This window comes from Sceloporus occidentalis, unplaced genomic scaffold (assembly GCF_023333645.1).
Source record: "Sceloporus occidentalis isolate IW3139 unplaced genomic scaffold, rSceOcc1.0.p SCAF_256, whole genome shotgun sequence".
Classification (NCBI taxonomy): domain Eukaryota; kingdom Metazoa; phylum Chordata; class Lepidosauria; order Squamata; family Phrynosomatidae; genus Sceloporus; species Sceloporus occidentalis.
The window spans coordinates 487,726-508,978 of NW_028317236.1; the positions used below are offsets into that span (position 1 = coordinate 487,726).

The 21,253-nt window shown below is 43.2% G+C and overlaps 1 non-coding gene across 1 annotated transcript; it reads left to right on the forward strand.

Annotated features, from left to right (window-relative positions):
- The first annotated feature begins 6,702 nt into the window (after nt 1–6,702).
- On the forward strand, nt 6,703–6,832 carry LOC149275920 (small nucleolar RNA SNORA35). The gene has a single exon (XR_016279371.1). It is a non-coding gene; the product is annotated as a small nucleolar RNA SNORA35 (small nucleolar RNA).
- The last annotated feature ends 14,421 nt before the right edge of the window (nt 6,833–21,253 follow it).

The window sequence follows — 21,253 nt, forward strand, 5'->3', positions numbered from 1 at the left end:
CAGCGAAACGGCCTCCATATTTCTTCCTGAAAAATGAATTTTGTGAAGCTGAATGTGAATGGATTTAACGTGAGCGCCGTTAATTTCTCTTAAATGACTAGAAATCAAGAGATTAATCCTGGGTATTTAATGCATATAAATGGCTTCCGTGGCTGACAGGAAGGTCAGAGGAACTTAGTCTGGCCTAGAATATTCCCTTACAATAAAACCAAGAGAAATAGCCGGTGAATGATGGAGCTGCCCGGCGCACGTACCTTGTCCTCAGCTTACTCTGTAACAAATGGATAAACGTTACAGTGGGACGTGTTACCCATCTGTTTCCATAATAACAATTAAAAAACATATTTCTGTCCGAGGAAAGAGGGATTTGGGGGATTCGGTGCGTCTGGGTGTAGAAAATGCTTGAGGCGTTCGCTTCACGGTCTGTCTGTAGGCGAGGGTCTCGTGGACTGGATTTGCAAGGTGCAAGGGAGCAGTAAACACGAGGGGCATTGGGCAGTACAAGCTTCATGTTTTGGGTCATCAGTCCAAAATTTCCACGTCCTTAATATATAATTTTTAACTACGAGTCTATTAGCTTGTTCGTTACAAAGCCGAGCAATCTCTTCACATTAAATATTTTTTTTATTTGCACTTTCGGATTCTCCAAGTTCCTAGACTTCGATCCATGAGCGGTGGTGCCCGTCTGCCACCACTTGTGGGCTCAGCGCCTGCTTATGTTCTGCTCTTCGAGCTCTGCTCGTACTGTTGCTCCTTGTGTTCTTAAAGAGGCTCTGAAACGCTCTTTAATCCGTCTCTTGATGTTTTCCAGTTCGGGCTCTACCTCAGTAACTTGCGTCCTTCAAAGCAAACCCGACCTGCCCTATTAGGTCACCTGTGATCTCCACCATGATTTCTGGCCTTGGTTATACCTATGACACCCTAGAGATACATGTCATTGTCCCACAAAGCTCCATAGAGTGCTTCGTCTCCTTTCTCGAAAACATCTCTGATACATTGTCTCCATGCTTAAAGACGACTCGTTCCTCAAGATGGTAGAGTATTTGTAAATCCTGTCTTTCAGTTTCCAAATTCCGTTCCCGTCTCCCAAACACCGACCTTTATTTGAGAAAAACAAAAGAAGATTCTTCCAAAGCACGTGTGCGTTTATAACCGTGTCACGTGTCTCCCGCGTGAGGTCATCGCTGGCTGAATTGACACATGTCACTTTTTAGATGACAAATTCTCACCATCTCCAAAAGGTCGAAGGAGGAAATCAAAGTTGGTGCGTCGCTCGTTGGGGATTTTCCCATTTTCGGAAGTCTTTGCAGACAGTGGACCATGAAATTATTTGTTCTTTCAGTAAACATCTTTCTTTGAATTATTGTGTCTTGATCAATGTATTAACCTCTTTGGTTCCGCTGCGGTTTATGGTTCACTTGTGTTAAAAAAGAGACACGGGTCTGAAATATATAGATGTTTTTCTTTCATTGATTGTTTGTAACTGCAGAATAGATTACCGGGTAAAATAAATTCCTTTATTTTTTTTTTTAAATGTTTTTTTTCAGCTTAAGTTTGCTTGACTTTGGTAGGTCAAATTTTGTATTCAGAGGTGAATGGATCTTTTTCCCATTCTGGACATTGTGCGGCTGAATTTCAGCCTCAGATGAGCTCATACTTCCTCTACATATTGGTTAAAAAGGGGAATCCATCTCTGTCAAGACGGGACGGAGCCCTGGAGATGCGCCATCTTTTGTTACCTGCGAAAACGCCACTTCAGCCATCGATCATGGCAGCAATCCGAGGGGAGATGCAGATTATAGCGGATGGAAATATCTCACGCAAAGTGCAGAGGGCCCAGGGAATTCCCAGCAGAAAATGTGATCTTTCACTTATTTTGTAAGTCGAACGTTGGCAATATTAATTCAAGAAAAAACTTTCTGAAATGCAAGATGGGGATTTAATGACACAATTCCTTCTTACACTAGGGTTGTTCGGGCATGAAGAAAAACATCAATACATTTTATGACCAATAAAGAAAGTTAAAAAAGAGAGAATTTCAGGTAAAACAAATAAAAATAACAATAAAAAAAAATAATGTACGATAGACAGAAAGACAAGAATATTTATGGACACGCAGGCAGCTCTCACGATTTGGTTTGCATACCTGCCCCTGTAATGACGAGCCTGCAGACCCTCGAAGAGTTTTATAGCGAGTGGATGCTTGTTGGCGGCATACAGGCAAGAAATAGGGGTCCATGGGCAAAACGTGTCGTTCGAGCAATATAAGCCCCACCGCTTGCAACCATTATGAAGGGAAAAGTTGATGACTGGGGAGAGTCCATTGAAAGCTTCAGGGACTGTTTGCCTATCCGCAGACTTCACAAAATCCAGTCCCTGCAATATACCCCTCTTACTCAAATAGTCCCAAGCGTGGGGTATTAAGGAGGTTGGATGGGAGTTTCTCAGGGAGACATCAGAAGCGGTGCATCACTGCCTTTTCTCGAATTAACTGCCCCATCGGAGGACTATAGGTGGGCAGCTTTCCCTGGAGCGTGAGTCTGAGTGCAACAATCAGGTGAGTTCCGTGCATCTTTCATTTACGTGTAAATACGATCCAGCTCCTGCTACAGCTCATCTCCTAAAATTCAGCTCTTGGTGGTGGAAACAATCAAAATTCCATCAAATCTGCCATTTTCAACGCAAAAAAACAGGAACTTCAAATAGAAAAATAGACTTAAAAAAACCAGGGATCAAACAGAAAGGCAAAGGTTCAGCCGGTGTGTTTTAATATGGAGTACACAAGCGTTTCTATTAAAGATAACAGGGACATCTCGCTATATAGAAGACCACCTGGGTCTTACACAACCATTCCCCAGTTTGTCTTCAAGAGACGGTTAATGATTGAAGTTATTGTCGGCTCGGATCGGAGGCTTTGATTGCTTATTAATCGCGAGGAGAACGAGCACATAACAGAAACGTCCTCGGAGGACGAATGCGTTGGCAGAGTGATAAAGTGGACCTTAAAATGCACAATAACCAACATATAAAGGTCATAATCACACATTCTCCGTTATCGGAGGTAAAGTGACATTTACTTGCAAAGGAAGACGAGAAACGTTTCAAACAATGGAGACAAGAAAGACCCAAGTAAAACAGCAAATGGTCATTTAACGAAACAAGAGATGGGGTTTGGGGGCCGCTCGGCTCGCGCTGCCATTCCAGCCATCACAATGAATGTTTAATAAATGTTCAATATTTTAAGAGTGAAATAAATTTCAGAACCAGAGACTCTTCCTGACCTGAGTTTTCATATTTTCCTATTATAAACACAGAGCTGGGGTCTTAAACAATTCACTCTTTTACCCCAAAATGGTGGGGGGAGTAAAAACTGTAAAAGCTTCTTTCAGAACGATTATTGACTTCTCTGCTTTACCAAGCATTGTGGATTTTAATCTCTTCCGTTTCAAACAACCCAGGTTATAAACTGATAGGCACCCTCTCTTACCTCTGGCCCTCGTAACAAAGACCGATCAACATTTAAGGGAAGCTGACGAAGAACCTCATTAGTCCCAATATTAGCTGAATCAATACTCAGAACGAGAGGAGGAAGAGGAGAGGGATTTGGACGATGGTCTGAGAATGAAGCCATTTAGTTGTGGGGGTATTGATTGACAGTTTGACCTGATTTAGGTTAGTCTCTCAGTTACTCGAGGTTGAAACAGTGGCATTCTACCCGCTTTCACCATAGCTGTTATGGGACAGACTGCGTCCAGGGAGGCCGTTGTCGGTAACCAGCGAGAGAAAAACACAAGTAAAAATGTCTTTTCCTTCTAAAACAATAAACTTTTTAATAAAAGTGACATTAACAGGGGATTGCTGAGTGAAAATCCGAAATGGACCCCGTGTTGTTTTGTTAAGAAGCGCCATGGCCTGCCCCGTCCCAAATCATTATCCCAAACGCGTCTGGGTCCGCAATCTGCCAAATCTCAATACAAGCAATTTAACCCCTTCGTGACAATTGCCGGTCCGGGCACGTCACTGAAAATCGTGACGATTATGACAATTGACGTGCCAGGACCGGCACGTCTTTAAACGGGTGAAAAAATCGATCCGTGATCGATTTTTTCACTCAAACGGTGTTGCTCTAATGCCTCGACATCGAGGCATTGAGCAACACCAAAAAAAACATTCCCGCCCCCCCCCCCGATCGCTCCTAGGAGCAAAAAAAAAACATGTTTGAAAGACTGCACGTCTTTCAAACATGGCGGCGCCCGCCGCCGAAAAACGGGTTTAGGAAGCGATCGCGAGTCGCTTCCTTTGCTTAGCTGGTGTTGCTAAGATGCCTCAGTATCGAGGCATCTTTGCAACACCTGTTTAGCAAAGGAAGCGACTCGCGATCGCTTCCTAAATGCTCAACTTACCTTCCCGGTGCCGGTGTCTTCGAAACACACGCGGTGTTTCAAGATGGCGGCGCCCATCAAGCCGGGGGGCGGAGCCTGCTGACATCATCGGGGGGGTGTTGCTGGATGTCATGGACATCCAGTGAATAACACCCCTAGTGGTCAGATCACTCATAAGAGTGATCATGATTTGATAAATCAAAGGCAATGTTTTCTAAACATTGCCTTTGATCAGTATTGGATCTGCCTCCCTCCTTCACTTGCTTCTAGTGAGGGAGAGAGACAGATCGGTGTGTTCCCTAATAAAAATATATATATATTGATCCAAAGGCTCTTATAAGAGCCACCCATATAATATTAACCCCTTCATTGCCATTGATCACTGCATAAACAGTGATCTTGCATAGTGGCAATTGTTTTTGGGTTGTTTTTTTTTTACATGTTTTTTTACTTTTTTTAGTTTTTTTTACTTTTTTTAGTTTTTTTTTTTATTTTTTATTATAGCCATTAACCCTTTCCTTCCCCACTATTTTTGCTGCAATTCTTACCATGCAGCGGTATACGGCTGAGGAGGCGTATGCCTTTTTGGCCACAGATTCTGAGGCCACTGATACAGCGTCAGATTTTGACGTTGGTCAGTTCACAGATACATCTAGTGATGTATCTGTGGCTGTTAGGACGCCTACCACACGTAGTCGTGGCAGTGCACCAGAGGCATGGGTAGCGCCTAATAGGTACAAGCCAGCTATCCCTCCTTTTTCTGGAATTCCTGGCATCAATATTGATGTTACAGGATTCACTCCACTGCAATTTGTGCAGGTTTTTTTGGGAGACGATGTCTTGGGAGACATTGTCACACAAACAAACATTTATGCCCAGCAGCACCGTGCTGCTAGCCCTAATTCTTTTTGGGCAAAACAGCCATGGACTCCCATTGACGTGCCAGAATTTCTTAAATTCTGGGCACTCACAATGTTAATGGGCATTATAAAAAAGCCCTCCATCCGCTCCTACTGGAGCACCAGCCCCATCTTTAGTACCCCCATTTTTGCCCAAACTATAACTAGGCAAAGGTATGAAATGATTCTTCGTTTCATGCATTTTAGCGACAACAGCCTGTGCCCCCCTAAGGAGGACCCCCAGTTTGATAGGCTGTACAAAATCCGCCCCCTGATTACCCATCTCGCTGCCAGGTTTCCAGAGGTTTATACACCTGGAAAAAATATCTGCGTGGATGAATCCCTAATGAAATATAAAGGAAGGTTGGGATTCAAGCAGTATATTCCTTCCAAGCGCTCCAGGTATGGAGTGAAGGTGTATAAGCGCTGCGAGAGCGAGACAGGATATACTCATGCCTTCCGGGTATACGAGGGTAAGGATAGCTACCTTGACCCTCCAGGTTGCCCAGATCATCTGGGCACCAGTGCCAAGATTGTTTGGGACCTAATATTCCCCCTTATGAACAAAGGCTACCACTTGTATGTAGATAACTTCTATACAAGCGTCCCTTTGTTCAAGCTGCTGTATTGTTTCGATACGGTAGCTTGCGGTTCTATAAAAAAGAACCGCTTGGGTTTCCCACAACGCCTGGTACGAACCCGGCTAGGAAAGGGGGAGACCTCAGCTCTACGCCAAGAGGAGCTTTTGGCATTGAAGTTCAAGGACAGAAAAGAGGTGTGCATGCTGAGCACCATCCACGATGAGAGAACCGTGGAGGTTTCTGTCCGTGGCAGAGCTGGGGTCACTACAAAGCCAGTGTGCATCAGGGCCTATAACAAGCACATGGGTGGAGTTGATCTGTCAGATCAACTCCTACAGCCCTACCTCATTATGAGGAAGACAAAGGCCTGGTACAAGAAGGTTGCAATTTATCTAATGCAAATTGCAACCTATAACGCTTTTTTGCTGCACAAAAAAGCAGACACTGGGCTGAAGCTGTCTTTTTTGCAGTTTCAGCTCGAAGTAATTTCAGGTATCTTGTACCGTGATGCACCTGGTCCCGAAGTAGTGATGGGAACCAACAGAATTGGGGCTACCCATTTTATTTTTAAAATCCCCCCTACAGCAAAGAAGCAGAATCCCCAAAAGAGATGCAGGGTATGCTACAGCAGGGGGCAAAGAAAGGACACCACATTTTACTGTCCAGATTGCCCTGGAAAACCTGCACTCTGTGTCGGTGACTGCTTCAAGCTGTATCACACAGTTTCCCATTTTTTATTTTTTTTTTGTTCCTGCTCCATTTTTGTATTTTTTTTTAATTTTTTGTTACATTTACTGTTTTTTAGCTTTTATTTGCTCCACCATTTTTAAGCGTTTTTATTTGCACTGTCAAGTGACCCCTGTGTCTATTCCGTGGCATGAGGGACCACTTAAGGTGCTAGATCAAATCCCTTCTTGGAGATAGGCCAGGCTTTCTTGTAACCTGTCCCTACTGATAGTTGGGTACAAGCATTTTTCTTTACCCAGATGTAAAATTCCTACTGAATTTGAATTGCTCATGTTCCAAATGTGGCCCTTTTGCCCCCAAACAATCTGACAAACCCATGCATGTGGGGTATCAATGTACTCAGGAGATGTTGCTGGACACATATCTGGGTGTTGTGTGACAGCAACATATACCAGGAGCTGTAATTTCACACCTGAAGTACAAAGTATGTGAAAAAAAACACCAAAAACAATTACTATCCCAAACTTTGACAAGGGTTGGTGGTAGGATTAGTGCATGGAAAGGGTTAAACTATCAGCATCTAAAATACCCTGGGGTGTCTAGTTTTCAAAAATATATGGTTTGGTGGGGTAAATTTAATTTGCTGGCTTCAAAGATGCCCCAAATACCACATAGAGACAGAATTACCAGATTCAGAGAAAAATGGTTTTGAATTAGCAAAACGCTACTTGTACTTATTGCCCCATAACGTGTAGAAGAAAGCAAAAAAACATAAAAACATTGGGTATTTCTAAACTCGGGACAAATAGTAGAATCTATTTAGCAGGTTTTTTCAGTAGTTTTTTATGATGAATAAAAGATTTTTCAAATAAAAGTGAGAAAATGTGTTTTTTTTTCAATTTTTCGTCATATTTTATTATTTTTATTATAGGAAATTACATCATATGAAAAAAATTTTGGTGTCTGAAGAAAGCCCTTCTTGTCCTGAAAAAAACAATATATAACTTGTGTGGGTTTAGTAAATGGGTTAAGAGAAAATTACAGCTAAACACAAACACCGCAGAAACGATAAAACAGCCATTGTCACGAAGGGTACAAAAAGTAAAATCAGCCTTTGTCACGAAGGGGTTAATAACCCGACCGGAGGGATTACCGGGAACTAATTCCACGTTTAGGGATTAAGGGATTACTGGCCCCTTCAGGGAGCAGAGACAAAATTTCTCAAACTTTCTTCTTATTGTTTTAACTTCCATGGTATCCTCATTGCGTCCCTTGCTAAATGTTTTTGGCAAATTCAGGGAGTGGTCCCAACACATCAATGGCGGCTGTAGGCTTTTGAGGGCCCTAAATAAACATAAATTTAGGGCCCCGTCTTTAACATAAGTAATAAAAATAGAAGTAAAAATGGATGATTCTGATCTGCTTGATGGAGTCCCCGTTATAAAGTATATTTCTAGACATCCCGTTTTAATTGCGGCTTCTATGGCATGTGTGTCCAGTTCCAAAATGGTGGGCAGCAAGCCTTGCAGACTGACCCAAAACAGTAAAGCAGTCCTAAGCTCCAAATGTAGCAGCAACAGTTTATCATATAGAAAGATGCTTGGGTGCCTTTACTATGGCCAGACTAGGAGGACAAAAGCAGCCCAGATACTTCGTGGCCGGGGGCCGCTTAATGAGGTACGTGTGGCCGCCGGCTGTAAATGCGCTCTGCCTCTTGCTGAGAGAACGCCTTCTCCCTTAATATTGGGGAGCGAGGTTCAGGGTACCAGAAAAAAAAAAACATTACCCCAGAATAAATGCATTGAGCTTTCTCTGTCTCGCTGTGAGGTCACCTCGCGGCTTAATCCTCATTACCATAATTATCTGTTAAAGTTCTCAGTTTACCAGGTGATCTCTATCAGATATGACAGAGTTAACTTTGTCGTATAAAAAATTGTGGTTTAATATCGCTGTAGATGGGATCTCTGCCCCCTCCGTTACGTTCCTCCGGCTTTGCGTATTAAGTGCTTTAATATAAAACACACCTGCCCACCCCGCATTAATTCTTCCTCTGCCCCTTCATGCGAGGGAGCGGGTCTCCCGACGCACTCAGACGCAAAGCCATTTATCCACATACACAGGCGTATTTGTTAATACCGGGATTGATGGACTAATATTCGCTGGAATTAATAATGCACGAACGGCCTTCTCAAGGGTATAAGACAGATGTACTTCGGCAGAGCACTGAACGTCTCTTGAAGATCGGAGACAACCGGCCCTTGAGCTGTTTAAGAAATGGATGAAAGAGTTTAAAGGAGAAGTTCCTGATATGTGAGTTATACTTTGCAGCAGGAGAAACGGGCCTAGACTAGACGGGCCGGATGGGGCCGATCCGTGTTTCAATACAGGGTTCGTCAGTCCAGGCAGAGGTTTTTCTTTGGATCCTGGAACTGAGCCACAAACGTTTGCATAAAGTTTCTTCTAAATCACAGAGACCCCCCAACACATCCAGCCCCCCTAAACGAAGCCCCCATCATCCGATTTCCCCAACCATCTGTCAGGTTCTGAAAGCAGCTGGAGCCCGAACTTCATTAAACAAGCAGGAGAACGTCTGTACGTCTGTACGTCTGTACATGATCCTCCAGACTGCTCCTTACAGGTAAACGCTCAGGGTCTGGTTAAATATTACCCCGACGAGCGGGACCTGCAGGTCAGGGCAGAGAATGGAATGGGTTTTCCTACAGAATGACCTCGTTTCCAACTATCAGCCAACACGGCTATTTTAGGACTGCCCCGACACCTAGCACGGTGCCCGTACATCACACGGGACTGGGTAAACCTGCCGAGGAAGCTGGTTGTTATGGCCAAAATACACCGGTATTGGTGGAATGGATAGCCTGCGTTGGGACCAATCTCCATGTAAAAACCCTTCCAAACTAAATATCTACCAAACAGTCCCTTTCCAAATCATCCCGTTTTCTGGAACTTTAGAATTTTATGCTAACCATACTGTCTTATGCTTAGAACCCTCATTTTCAAAACAAAATCCTAATCTTTTCATCTTTAAACCTTCCTATATTTATAAAATATTAGTGTAAAATAATTCCCAATCAGGTATATTGTTTTCTTTTTCTGTTTCTTCAGTAAAGTGGAATAATGAAACTTTGAACATAATTATTTTTCACTAAAATTAACTACAAAGGAGGGATATAAGTAAATAAATGAGCTGGTCACCAATGTTCCCTCAAATTTTTCTTGGGTGATGTGCGCAGAAAATTTCTGTTGTGCAAAATTTTTCCCAGAGCCAAAATTTTGTGCGCAATATGCTTCTACAGGCCATATAAAGTTGGTGGAGCTGAAAAATATCCTACTATATATATCCAACCCTTTTGACTCCATGGTCTATTCTAAAGGTGAAATTCTCACCGCAAAAATTAATTATGAGCGAATCATGAGCGGGGGCTCCGGGCTGCATAAAGGATCAATATATATATATTATTATTTTTTTTTATTGGGAAAAACTGCATACCATTGACAGGGGTACAGCATAACACCTATCACTATATACTGAGGCACACATTGACTGGGGTACAGCATATCACTATATACTGAGGCAGACACTGACGGTGGTACAGCATAACACCTATCACTATATACTGAGGCACACATTGACTGGGGTACAGCATATCACTATATACTGAGGCAGACATTGACGGTGGTACAGCATAACACCTATCACTATATACTGAGGCACAGCACAACACCTATCACTACACATTGAGCCAGACATTGCCAATAATGTAGCATAACCCCTATCACTATATACTAAGCCAAACATTGATGTGGTGTAGGCTGCTGCTTCAGTGTCTGGCTTAGTATATAGGGATGCACCGAAATGAAAATTCTGGACCGAAAATTCAGCAATACACACACATATATATATATATATACACACACATATATATATATATATATACACACATATATATATATATATATATATATATATATATATATATACACATATATATACACATATACACATATATATATATACACATATACACATATATATACACATATATATATACATATATATATATATACACACATATATATATATATATACACATATACATATATATATACATATATATATACACATATATATATATATATATACATATATATATACACATATATATATATATATACATATATATATACATATATATACACATATATATATATACATATATATATATATATATATATAATTGCTAACAGCAATCACACTCCTATCATGCCCAGTACATGCTGGAAGCTGGGCATCATATTAATGTGATTACAGCCTCCCTATGCCATGCTACCCCCCCCTTACACATCCATGCTATCACACACACACACACACTCATTCACAAACATTCAGCATAAACTACAGCATAACACCCATCACTCTCACACACTTACTAATTCACTCTCACTTAATGTTTTCCTACCTTTCCTCTGTTAGTTACTTTTCCTCCTCCTCTTCGTTCTTCCTCTTGACTCTTCTTCTTCTTCTGTGTCCTGTCCTTCCGGTGCAGTGAAGATGGTGGGCGTGGCTTCAGTGCTGTGTGCCGGGATCTGACATCAAATCCCGACGCACAGCATCAGTTGCCGCGCGCATAGCAAGGGAGCAGGATATTAACAGACCTCCCGCTCCCTTGATTGATTTTAAGCCGGTTGGGGTGAGATTTTTGATCTCCCCAACCGAGCTTGCTCCTCCAGCGGCGGACATTAATGTCCGTATCTGGAGGAGTGCCAGCGTCACCCTGGACGGACTGCCCACCCCCCCCCCAGCTCCCCGTTAGGTACTGTGCGCACAATGTTAGAGCGTGTGCGCTCCCTCGAAAAGTTATGTGCGCGCGCACAAGCGCACAGCTTAGAGGGAACACTGCTGGTCACTATATTGTATCAGTATTATAAGGTCCCATAGGCACCCATTAGATTAAAAGTCTATTTTTTATTTTTAGAATTGTTTTTAATAATATTTTAATACATGAGATTTTCTGGTGGTATTCTGTATAGACCGCCAGCCTTGATAGACCTTATGGTTTTTTTTCTTTTTAAATTGAAAAAGAAATAGCAGAGAAAGTATTGTTCTTGTTCGCTGATGAATCTTAATAATTAAATTAGTTCTCCTGACCCGATATCGCCTGCTGAAACCGCTTTCAGAAATAAAGGTGAAAGATTTTTGTTGTGACCACGTCTTAGCACCCGAGCCCCATCTGGACGCCTTGCATCTCATAACACACATGAAATTGAGACGGCTAATTTCAATTACCTTACGGGATGGTTACCTGGTGCAATTTCCTGTTTTTAACCCTCCGGGTCAATGAAGCTTCTTGAAAATATACTCAGAGAAATGAAATGTAAATTACCCCGGCAGAAGTCACTCGATGCCTTGATGCCTTTGATGGAACTTTAATATTTGCCAATTGTTTCTTAAATGATTTCTGTGCAGACATGACAAAATGCAATTATGTTTCCATCTCGCCACGTCTAATAGCGCTTAACGCTAAAGGCTTGTTTACCCCGAATCCCCCCTATTCCCGGAGTTTGCGGGGGATCAGGTTAATGACACGTGTGCTTCTATAGTGATCCCAGCTCAGAGGATCGAACCAGTGATCTCACAAGTGTTTGGAATCCAGGAGCAGCGGCCGGAGTAGAAAGAGAAGAGAACTGGTTCCGCGGGGGGGGGGGATAAAATGCTGCCCTGACGCTCCGCTGCACTCATAGCTTCATGCTTCCAAGAACTTGAAGGTGAAGGCAGAGACATCTCCTAGATTGCCAACCTGCTGGCACCTTTTCCCTAATGTATGGGGGCATCAGTTCTGGTCAGACTCTTTGAATGTATGGACTGTAAGAAGCGCTGCATAGATGGCGGCGCTATACAAGTTAAATATAATAATAATAATCTTGGCTGACCAGGGCAGAGCCCCAGCCGCCCCCTAGCACTAACTTCCATGGCCACTTCTACCCTGCTGAGCACCGAGATATGACATCATCATCCGGCTATGATGCATGTTGGGGGCAGGGGAAGGACACTATTGGGAGGCTGTGGGGGTTATAGTGCATTCAGATCTGTTACAAGGGAGATCTCTGATTATTTTGTGATTGATGGAAAAATATAATTGGTTCCACGTTACGGACCCTCGGCTATCCTATCTAATCGACAGACCTAAGATGAAGTTGTAAAACAAGGATACTGATAAGGTTTCTGCCCAAAGAATATGAGCATGCATTCGCTACAGGGAACCGCGTCAAGGGCCTGATCTGTGTATTAGAAATTGCCCTTAGAGGGGCAGATACATTGATCCCCACATCAGATCCTGGGCTCATTAGAAGGTCCAAAAACAGGGGTCGCCCACTTCAATGTTCTGAATTACACAGAGACTCGGGGACCTGTGAGATTTCAGGGGGTGATGAGTTGTATGCACGGACGTAGTGTGCTGTTTGTGTCGTTGCGTCTGTCTGTATCGCATTATCCAGGCTTCGCGAGATACGCGCCGGGTGTATCCTCTCTCATCTCCGCTCGCTGCAGGACTGTTTGATGTAAAAAGCTTTTATCATGGCTGTAAGTATTTCTCTGCGCAGAACGCCTCCAGTCCCATCATCCAGCGAGTTTATTTATTTCCATTTAAGTATATTTCACTCCGTACATCATGTATCGGAAGGTCAGCGGGGTGCTTGCTTAACATCTCAAAGTTCTTGTATTGAAAGAACATGTAATGGTTTTCGCTGCAGATGATAAAGGGAGCCGCTGCACACACAGAGGGTATTAGGGTGAAACGTGTTAATATTAATTGTTTTGGGGTCAACTGCCACTGAAATGACTTTTCATTATTTGATTCATAACTACTGGCAGTAACACAAAGTATATTTAAGGTATTAACTGGAGACTAACTGGGGCCTCTGTCCCGGGTGCTGAATTCGGATGCCATGCCAGCCTTCAGCATTATTATTGCATTTTACTAGAACTAGAACTGATCGACAACGCGATACATTAGGTAAAGAGGGCTCGGCTCACAGGCTGACAATCTAAAGCATTAGAGCCCGATTCCTTATACTACTTATAGTGATTCCAGAATACTGATCCATATAGCTTTGTCACCAATATGATGTTACATTGTAGCGGTCAGCACGTAATAAGTGATGATAAAGTACGCTACAATTTCTCAGATCCATAATCCTTATAGCTATAGAGTCTCTCCCAACTCCTCCCTCTTCTATACGTTGTGTATTTAACGTTATTCACAAACATAGGGTGATCAGGGACCAATGGTATCTCTACATAGCACCGGAGAGGGGCAGTACAAGGGGGTAGATACCTCCAGAGGAGACTTTTACTACCCTGAGATTGCACCTTAAGTGAGGTTGTCTTTTTTTTTTTGTTGTAATGGCAGATCGGCTCATACTGAGATGTCTCATCCTTGCATCTCTCTGGTCCCCATGGTGTTCGCCCGGATCGGAATGAAGTGATTGAAATGCCATCCTGTGCACCCAATCCGGGTCTCCCCACTTGAACATCAGCTAAGTGCTTTCAGAGTGTTTGCGTTTAATGTCTATCAAACAAGATTTGGCAAACACTCCGCTTATTGAAATCAATGCTAACGCCATTTCAGACCGTCCGCTAATGGGAATCATGATTTACCAGGAGACGGATAACAGCAAGCACTAGGGCGAAGACGCTTCATGTATTGACTCTGGTTACTTCCAACACAGAAAGCTCTCACGGCGGAGAACGCGTAACGTGAGATGTTAAACACCAACATATCAACTTAAATGTCCATCTCCCCTACCCAGAATGCACGGCGCTGGCATAGTACAGATATGGGACATTTACATCCATTTAAATCCACCTCCCAGCATGCTCTGCTCTGTTAAAACATTTGTATGGAGCACAGATTAACATTTCAATGTGCATTTATGATGGTATTGAGGAACATTTACATCTATGTTTCCACCTTAAGTAGACCATATAACCATTAATAATCGATAACGGATGTTTATTTCCCATACCAGCTCTTTGCCCACCTTGCTTCGCTCCGTAGTGGTGAAACGTATACGTTTATAATTTGTGGTCCGTGCCGTATTCTTCTCTCTAACGACCCCGCTTTCCCTGTCAAACACTTGCATATTAGTTTTTTTCTGGCCGTTACAGAAGCTCCGCTGACCTGCACGGTAGAACGGCGTAATTAGCAGCACACAGAGACTTTTTGATACGTCTCAAATTAAGAATAATCACATCATCTTCCTGCCGAGAAAATACTTTTAATGTTGCAGTAGAAGCGAAGCCGATGGCAAAGGTCAGATTTGAATCGCTGGTGTAGATTGTAAGCTGAAGGGGAAAAGAACTCTTTGTTTGATCCCTGTGAGCCTCGTCGCGGATCCGATCGTATAACAATGCATCGTGATGGCCTCTTTCCAGTAAATAAGCTCTAGAGCCTTGTAACTGCAACAAAAGTCAATTTCATAATTAGCTCATTAAAGCCGGCTGGCCGAGCTCCAGGCTGCGCGGGTGATGCGAGGCGTCTGCGCATCTCGCACTCATGACAGGACATGGACTCTGACCCTGGTTCTGAACACAACTTTCTCCGCAAACTGTCCCATTTCAGCCCGTTCTGTAAACGAGAGCGAGGGGGCCTTCGCGGGTACGCGTGTCACGGGGTATGTGAAGCTAAAGGCCGGGGGGCCGTGGTTCTACAGGGGTTCAGTTCTGCCAATGACCCCCAGTAAGTAAATTCAGCACTTTTATGGATAAATAAGATGGAGATGATGCTTTTCCCTGTAGAAATATCATTACGTCTAACGATAGTGTCCCTGTGAAACACGTTGGATGAAACTGTACACATGTCCGCCTGCATCTGGCTCTAATGTCATGAGATACATTGTGACATGTAACCATCTGTATCATGTAACGTGTCATTTCTGACCCTTCATCACGAAGGCTCGGGAGGGCTCGGGGAAAGCGTTTACCGTATCTCACTTCTGGGTTCCGGGATATTTCGCGTCTCCCCAGTGAAAATCAGCCCCAGGAATCCTCGAATCCCAGAATTATCCCGCATTCACAGCCCAAGGGGGGGGGGGAATACTTCAGAGTCATTCACCAAAGGAACACATAGTGTCATTTTTTATGTGTGACGTTTCTGGGTTTAATTCAGGCTCAGTGAGGAACTAATAAGACTATTTATATCTGCCAATGTTCAGTAGACCCCAAGCTTTTGGGATTACAGAGGGGTTTATAATACATATGATCTAGAATTCTTCCCCGAATGGTCTGTGAGCTAGAAAATAATGTGTATTTTTACACATTCTATTCACATGTCTATAGGAAGTTAAAATAATCATTTTTCGCAGCCCTTGGCACCTGTTCTGTGAATTATTCCAAAAATCACGCAGAAAGAGGTTGTCCAAAAGTGCCCTCTTTTTGGGAAAGAAGCCTCCAAGGCACGATCGCTTACCAGTTTGGAAACACCTTGATGTGGGTGTTGAAGGGGTTATATGCTGTTCCTGGGAGGAGGTACGGGATCCTTACCAAATGTACCGGAACTTGCACGTTATTATTAACTTTTAAGTGGGTTTATGTGGCAGCAGATATACCGTGAACGCTACACGACCTCAGCAAAACATGAACATTTAATTAGCGCCAATATTGTTATTAACAGTAAATACGGACGTTTTGTGTAAACGTGAAAATAAAATCATTCAAGGAAAATTATCGCTTTAATAAAATAAAAAGTAACTAATTGGTTTTATACAGAATCTCGCCTTATTAAATGGATGTACCCCAAATTCACAGCGTGCTGTTTACAGCCCCTCGCTGATACTGGGATCTCTCATTCAGGTTTTTGGAAATGTCGTTCCAGAAGCAGAGATAAGGAATACCAAAAACCGAACGCGTGTTTATCGGTTCGTGGACCTCGGGCCATAATGGCAGGAGGATGAAGCGGCTGAGAGCCCCCGTTTCCCCAGAAGAGGGTGGTGATTTGCATATAAACATCCCCCTTTTTGCTCATTTCACAGTGTAAAATACTTTCATTTTCCCGTGATTACCAACCTTGCCTGCCAGACACCTGAGCCGCACCATCCCTTAATTTGTTATTTAGTTACAAGGAGAAATCTTATTAAGTAAATGAATCAGAGCCCCAGAAGCTGGGAGAGCTGAGAGTCAATTAGATAGGGTTATGGTACCTCGTCCTTGCGCTGCCGCTGAGCTCCTTCCTTTATTGTGGTTATGTATCTTCTAGAGCACTTTAGTCCACATGAGAGCCCGGAAATCAGCGTATAGTTTTGGAAACATCATTTTGAGATTGAGGTTGTGTCAAAGAGCCACGACTGGCAACACTAATCTGCCCATGACCACACATTTTGTCTTTGTTTTATGACACATGTACATTGGTCTTTCATAGTTGAGAAACAGGCTCATAAAATCGGATAGGAAAGTCAATTCACAAATTCAGACCTGACTGAGCGTACATTATCAGGACTGACTCCGGCAGCTCTCATACTCAGGAAGGAGATTTCAGGGGACTCGGAGAAAGTGGGGTTATACCCTACTAGTGGGTACAGGCGATCACAGGCCATCTCCACACTCTTGGCGCTAGACAACTGGAGACGTACATTTTCTGTCTCAATATTCCCGTGAGTAATAATAAGTAACAATAAATCCATGGGTGCCGAGAATCGCCCGCGCCATTGCACTATTGGCATATATATGGCCAGATATAAATCAGATAGTAGTATTTTGATGGTATGCCATTTTTCTGTCCTGGAAGATCGTTGGTACATTGAAGACACCGACGCCGGGGTTTGTTATGTTACCAATCACATTAGGAAGATACATCATATCACACGGCAGGATGTTTGGAATCTGCATGGTCTTTAGAGACAAGAGGGATTTTTTTTTAAAAAGTGGTGATTCTAGAGGGCAGCCATCCATCCAAGAAGCTCTCATGCATCCCTCTCTGTGTTGGAGGATTTGATTCTCTTTGAGAGCAGATGTAATACAGAGGAGACGCTCTGCTATCATCCCCAGATCTTTCCTCGGCTCTGTCACTTCTACGACCGGATCCACTGTCTGTCACCTCCGAGGCCAGATACTATAATCCTGACCAGAGAGCCAATTAGCCCTATCCGTCAATCAAGGGGAGCCAAGAGACATCATTGGCCTCGTTCTGGGTGCTGACGGATGGCAGAACATCTTTATCGGGAGTGTCTGTAGCATTGTTGTCCATTGTGGATCCGGGGCAACTCTTTCTTGAAGGACATGTAGTCTTTGAAATAATTGAAGTGTCTCTTATCTTACAACTGTTTACAAGCAGGACTCAAATGACATTACTGAGTGACACGAACAGCAGATGGATTGCCTGTCCTCCCTGTAAATGGCTGAATGGGGGGCACTGCTAATGATGGCCATAGGTAACACATTGAAATGCATGTGACACGTAAACTCTAGAGTCTTTTCAGTGGCTCTTAAATCAAAGTCTCAGGGCCTCGAGAGTCACATGGTTGTTGGAAATGTAGTCACCTGTGTTCATGCAGGGATTTTCCCTGCTCATCCTGTACCACAGGCTCGGTCCACTCAGGTGTTTGCTGTGGCCGATCCAACCGTTAATTAAAGGGAATGAGACCACGCTTCGCTGTAGGTTAGTGATGCTCAAGAAGGTTAAGGTTTGTTTCTGTGCAGTGAGACGGCGCCGGTGTCACCGGGGGTTATGTTATTAGCTGTTTATTCCTGCGGGATAATGACCGTCTCCGAGTTCTCTCTCCCTGTGAACCAGGCTGGGAGTAAAGCTCTCCCTAGTGACTGCAGCTGGGGTGATCTATTACACACTTACTGGTTTCACGTCCTAAATTCCATTTTAATTGGCTGCGTTACTTAAGGCTATTAAAGTAAAATTAAGGCTGGAACAATTAGGAGCTTTTTGCAAATACTGCAGTTTTCTGTTCTATTTAGAATACGGGGAAAGTCACCTTTAGGTGGGAAGAAAAAAAGCAGAGAACAGGCAGAAAAACCATAATGTTTGGACGTATATGCCAGATACATTGTTATTTTCTTTTGGGTGCTGCAGTATATGGCCCTAAAAGCACCAGGGCCATCTCATTATCCTCAGTCCGAGCCTGGCCCCCGCGGACCTCCTTCTATGGGATTAGAGTGATTCTGATGCTCGGTTTCCGCATCAGTTTAAACACAAAGAAAACTCATGCATTTATCTGTGTTCTTACAGCTGACAAACATGGATCACAATATTGCTAATAACCTGCAATTTGTTTGCACAATTGTACGACCTCTGGTTTCGACAGAGAGAGACATACAATGATAATTAAAATAATGGAAGAAACACAAATAAAAGGATAATAAAGGGAGGAAAAAATGTCCATGAATCGGCTCATGAGAATAAAAGCCCCTAAACGTAGGCGTTAGGAGCCATTCTGCGGCTGTAACAGAATTATGAGCGACTTATATGTAATGAAAAGTAGTGAAATATGTAACGCAGGACGTGGGGCGAGACTTCCACCTAAATCATTCACATTTGTTTAGAAGTACAGGATGGATGGAAATCACATTTTTTAGCACAAATCAGATGTAGATCTAATTTTCCTTCAAAGCTTCGAATGTAGCAGCTGCTGCTGGTCCGCGAGAGACGAGGAAAATAGAGGAAAAAGGGGGAGAATGATTGCGTGATAGCGAAATTTATTAGCGATTGTGCGAGTTACCGGCGCTGCCAACAGATCAAAAGGCGACGGGTATTGACGGCTGGGTTGTGTTTTAATACCGGAAATATCCAGGCAATTTAAACGTCTTGGACTTTTGTATCTCCCAATATAAGTTCGTTCCAGTTCACGGATATCAGGTCTTTCACCCAAACGAGGGATCGTTATTTAAAAGATAACAGCTATAGGTATACAGTGAATGTGAGCCGGGTGTTCACAGAATGATAAAGTCAAGCAAAGAAATGTGGAATCTGGCATAAAGCCAGAAAATCAGGCTTTCTGAACCAGTACAATACCGACCCCCAGCCCTGGGAGCTGCTCGGGTCATGTCAATCTTCAACTAATATCGCACTTGGAGTTAAGAGTTTGACCCAAAAGACATAAAGGATGGCAATTGTTAATAAATCTATAAATCAGAAAGAGTCATCAGACAACTCTTATGAGTCTGAGCCAGCCTTTAATACAGCGAGGGGGTATTAAACATGCATGGGATAGGCATATGGCTCCTGAATCTAAGACGAGACTAATGACTAAGTTTTGAGAGAAGAAACGGGCGACTAGACGGGAGCCGAATGGGGCCAATCTGCCGGCAGATTCTAGGTTTCTATAGGTAGTCCTTTCCTTGTTAGATTACTTGCTGAGTGTCATGGAAGATGCGGAACATGAGCGATGCTGTGATGATATCTACGTGATCATTGCGAAGGTACCATGAGGTATCAGTCTGTGAACAGCCCGGGAGGGTTTCTGGTTATTCCTGGTCTGCTACATGGAGAGATTTGGGACTTGCCTTGCATGTGTGTCTGCCACGCATGATGTTTCCCTGAATGCTTCACACACTTGTCTGTCCTGTTTTGATATTAGTAGCTCCTTGGAGTCTGTATCTGCATGCGCGGCAGCGGGAGGGGAGACGAGTGAGTGATGGACGTGTTGTTCCATTTGAATAATGCAGGATGTTGTGACAGTGACAGTAACGGGGCTTAAATAATAGGCCCTGCTTGATACAATTTAAGAACCATTCAACCCATTGTCTTGACTGTTAATGTTCTTCAATTCCGTATCCTGAGCAGAAACACAATTCGTGGCCATCAATCTGCATCACGACGCCTCCGTTTTAGGCTCAGAATCATTTTTTTGTTTGTAGAACTAAACATCGACATTTGAAAGAATCCTCCAGAATCTTCTATTTTCACCACAATCATGGAACATTTCCTCCATGGATCAGTATCTGTGAGCGGTGCGTCCACACTGGGGCAGTTAATGAAAGCCGTGATACCTTTAGTTCAAGTTGATACCTTTTATTGGTCGACAGTGAAAAAGATGGAAAGCTTCATAAGCTTTTGGAACATCTGAGGTCCATTTGATTCTATCTGAAGATGAGACCTCTGAGGTCATAAAAGCCTTTGACACTTTTCATCTCTTGGGAAATAGTAAATCAGTTCTCCTGGTTTGCATTGCCACTTTATCTGAATTTAAGAAAATCTTCTCAAAGCCTTTGCCCAGTTCCTCCAAGGGCAGTAGCATCACTATGGGGGCTTCCGTGGTGGCGTTTGCTTCCCATCCCCCAATCCCTTAAGTGTCTTAATGGCACTATGGTGGTTTTCTTTGCACCTCTTAGGAAAGTCTGGGACTCTGAGGTACACTCCGTCCTGAAATGTTACGACAACAGCAAGCGATCAACATTCATAATTGTTGCCAGGAACACTTAATTGTCATGTGAGCAGGTTGTTGTCATAGAAACTGAAAAGGCTTCTTAAAAGTCCCTGAGCACTTTTTAGGTGAATAAACTTTCAGGTGGAAAAAATCAATTGACAGATCTGCGGAGGGTTATTTGCCCAACGTGCTGCAGAGGGCAATTACAGTGGAACAGCCCCTTCAAGGGGCATCAGTTTAAATTTGGATTTCATCCTTAGACAGGACAGAAGGTCGGAGTCACTTTTCATTGAGGGCTTCAGATCATCACAAAGAA